This window comes from Tamandua tetradactyla, chromosome 7, assembly GCF_023851605.1.
Source record: "Tamandua tetradactyla isolate mTamTet1 chromosome 7, mTamTet1.pri, whole genome shotgun sequence".
In the NCBI taxonomy this organism is placed as follows: Eukaryota; Metazoa; Chordata; class Mammalia; order Pilosa; family Myrmecophagidae; genus Tamandua; species Tamandua tetradactyla.
The window spans coordinates 109,075,814-109,079,731 of NC_135333.1; the positions used below are offsets into that span (position 1 = coordinate 109,075,814).

Consider the following 3,918-nt stretch of genomic DNA (forward strand, 5'->3'; position numbering starts at 1 on the left):
ACACACTATGCATACACATGCTATTGTCTATATATTTCGGTCTAGTCCCAAAGATGAAATGGACAATTTATGTGAAAATGCTAATAAACACAAAATAATATCATCAAAATAATAATACCAACAGAATAATAATATCAAAATAATATTAGTTTTTGATGGGAATAAAACACGAAGTGACGGGGAAAACAAGATTTGGAACACCCCCTCTAGGAAACCCACGAGAATCTTAAAGATGTAGGGAATATTGTTGATCATAGTTATACATTAAAAAAGAGATTTGATCACCAGAACACGTGCCCAAAAGAGAAAAAAGAGTATTAGTCATAATCCAGATTGAGAATATTCATAAATTTCATCACCAATCGCTGACATGTACTATTGGTCATGAGGTGATATCAAGAGTTAGAAATTGAAGAAAAAAATCAACACGAGAGGAAGGATTCAAAGGAATCAATAAGGGCATATATGAACTCTAAGTTGATTAGAAGGAAGCACCAACCCTCTAGTAACTGAGTACAGTCAATAGAGATCTCAAAATTGCCTTTATTTTTTTCCTTAAGATCAGCGTCTCTAAATGGCCTTAAAAAACCACAGTGTCATTTTTTAATTCATCCTCCTTGGACTCTCTGCTGACCCCCATGTCCAGTCTCTGCTGTTTGTGCTATTCTTGGGAATTTATATCCTGACCTTGATGGGGAACTTGTTGATGCTCTTGGTTGTCAGGGCAGATTCTCACCTACACACCCCCATGTACTTCTTCCTAAGTCATCTGTCCTTCCTGGATTTTTGCTTCTCTTCTGCCACAGTGCCAACACTTCTGAAGAATCTCCTGTCTCAGAAGAAAACCATCTCTGTTGGAGGATGCCTGGCTCAGGTCTTCTTTGTATTTGAGTCTGGAGGCACAGAAGCCTGCCTGCTGTCTGTGATGGCCTATGACCGCTATGTTGCCATTTGCCACCCTCTGCTTTATGGACAGATGATGAGCAACCAGCTCTGTAAGGGGATGGTGTGGGGATCCTGGGGCCTGGGCTTTCAGGATGCATTCATCAACATCCTTCTAACTATGAACTTTGACTTCTGTGGTGATAAGTCCATTCCCCATTACAGCTGTGATCTGCCCTCTCTCTTCCCTCTGTCCTGTTCTGATGTATCCACCAATTATGCAGTCCTGCTATGCTCCAGTATCCTGCATGGAATTGGCACCTGCTTCCTAATTGTTTATTCCTACATCTCCATTGTCTCCAGCATCCTGAGCATTCGCTCCTCCTCTGGTAGAAGCAAAGCATTCTCCACCTGCTCCTCCCACTTCACAGTAGTATTCCTGTTTTATGGTTCAGTTTTTCTTTGTTATCTAATGCCATTCTCAGGCTCACCATTGGAATTGATCTTCTCCATACAGTATAGTGTGATCACTCCTTTAGTGAATCCTGTCATCTATAGGCTGAAAAATAATGAGGTGAAAGCAGCTGTGAGAAGGATCACGAGAAAATGTTTCGAATATATCATGTAGCTTATATGAGGAGGTTGAAATAGAATTCGGTTAGTATAGCAATATACCTCATGAATGACAATAAGATTACTTCTTGATTTCCCTTGGTATTGTATGTAAAAAGGTACCTTAGAAATTAACAGAGTTTTGGGGGGTGAGGTGAAGAAGGATGCTTTAAATTTGTTCTGGCTTAGAGACAGGCAGATGGTCAGATCACCATATCAGTCCAGTCCTTTTCCATAGAAAGAATTTTAACTGCATTGATCTGTCTTCAGTTTATTTTGTTTCTGTTTTATGGACATTTCAGTGAACAATATAGTCAAGTGCCCAGCCCACCAGAGAAGGGAACATAGAGCAAGCATGATGATCTTGAATCTGAGGTAGTTGTAAGTGTTGGGAAAGAAATGCAGTAATTCGTAACCTAGATACTTCAGTTTGAGAATCCTGGGCATAGAATAGGTGAGAGTACTAGGGGAGGTAGGACACCCCTGCGAAGGGAGAATGCATATGGGGATCTGCAAAAAGCAAATTTCTAAAATTTCTCAGAAGGTAAATTTAAAGAAAAATAAAGCTATGATTTCATAAAGTAGACAATTTAGAAGAAAGGCATTGGGATTCAAGAGGACAAGTTAGAAAGGGCAAGTTTCAGTGAAATAAATAAATAAATAAAAGAGTCAGAGAGGTGGGAAACAGGAATTTGGAGTTCAAGCCACTTGAGCAATGCAGAACATCTATCTGCCTTAAATTCAGGGTGTGACGAAACCAGGCATTGAACCAGTGTCTACTTGGGGCCACAGTGAAGGGCATACATTCTTCGCAAACTTCCACTATAAACACGAGTCTTGGACTTGAGAAGAACAAAGATATATGAAGGGCTGTGAAATGATGGGGATTGTCATGGTTAGGGACAGGTGTCAACTTGGCCAAGTTGTGGTACCTGTTCATCTGATTGGGCAAGCACTGGCCTGTCTGTTGCAATGAGGACATTTCATAGGATTAGGTCATGATCACATTAGCTACATCCACAGCTGATTCCATTTGTAATCAGCCAAAGGGGAGTGTCTTCTGCAATTAGTGATGCTAAATGCAATCATGGGAAGCCTTTTAAGGAGGACTCAGAGGAGACAGGTTGCATTCCTGCTTTGGCTGGTGAGCCTCTCCTGTGGAGTTCATCCAGGCCATCCATTGGAGTCATCGGCTTCGCAGCCTGCCCTGTGGATTTTGGACTCTGCGTTCCTACGGTCACGTGAGACACTTTCATAAATTTTATATTTGCAAGTGTTCCCTGTTGATTCTGTTTCTCTAGAGAACCCTAACTAATACATCTTGGTACCAAGAGTGGTTCTTAAGGAACAGAATTTTAAAAATGGGTTTTTATGAATGGTTTTCTACTCTGACTGGGCTCAGAGACACTAAGGACTCTGATTCCCATAATTAGAATGACACTCCCAATCCATGGACTGAGTTGGCAAAGGAGATAGTCAAAATATCATCATTCGATTCTCCTAATGCTTCGCTTGTACGAAACAAGACTCTGGGGAATAATGTTTCTGACACCTTTACAGAGTTTTGTAGAAATAAGAGTTATAGAGATGTTGGTTGGTTGTTGTTAGATACACTGTCTACATTAAAGGGTGAAAGGGATGGGCTTAAGGCTTCAAACAAGAAGCTTAAGTGCCATCTGAAAGATGTAGAGGTTTCTATGAGTATCCTGAAGGAAAATTTTATTTCCTGTAGCCGTAGACTTGAGATCTCTGAAAATCAGACTCAGAATCTTATTGTTACAGTAGCAACTTTACAACATAAACTGAAATCTCAGTCTTGCATGGTGTCTGCCGTTAAAGTGAGGGCATTGATTGGAAAGGAGTGGGACCCTGAAAAATGGGATGGTGACATATGGATTGATAATGATGTTGGGGGTGAGGTTGAAACCCTAGACCATGCTGAGCCTTCTTTAGATAACCCTGTAATAGTCTGCCCTGAGGACATAGCCGCCCCACCTCCAGCCTGCCTTGAGGAATTGGCCACCCAACCTCCTCCTGAAGGGATTAGCCCTAGAGTGATTAATCCTGTTTCACCAGATGAAACTGCAAATGAAAGGCCTGAAGCAAATGGCTTGGAAGATATTTCTAATTCTTTTCATGACCCACCCCCACCACCCCTCATTTCTTCTAGACCTATAACTAGACTAAAGTCCCAACAGGCCCCTAAAGGTGAGGTACAAAGTATCACACATGAGGAGGTACATTATACTCCAAAAGAACTGTGTGAGTTTTCCAATTTATATAGACAGAAATCAGGGGAATATGTGTGGCAATGGATTTTAAGAGTATGGGATAATGGTGGGAAGAATATAAGGCTGGATCAGGCTGAATTTATTGATATGGCCCACTAAGTAGAGATTCTGCATTCAATGTTATAGCTAGAGC

The 3,918-nt window shown here is 41.0% G+C and overlaps 1 pseudogene; it reads left to right on the forward strand.

Annotated features, from left to right (window-relative positions):
- Window positions 1-574: 574 nt before the first annotated feature.
- LOC143690567 (olfactory receptor 8S1-like) lies at window positions 575-1,510 on the forward strand (annotated as a pseudogene).
- Window positions 1,511-3,918: the final 2,408 nt, after the last annotated feature.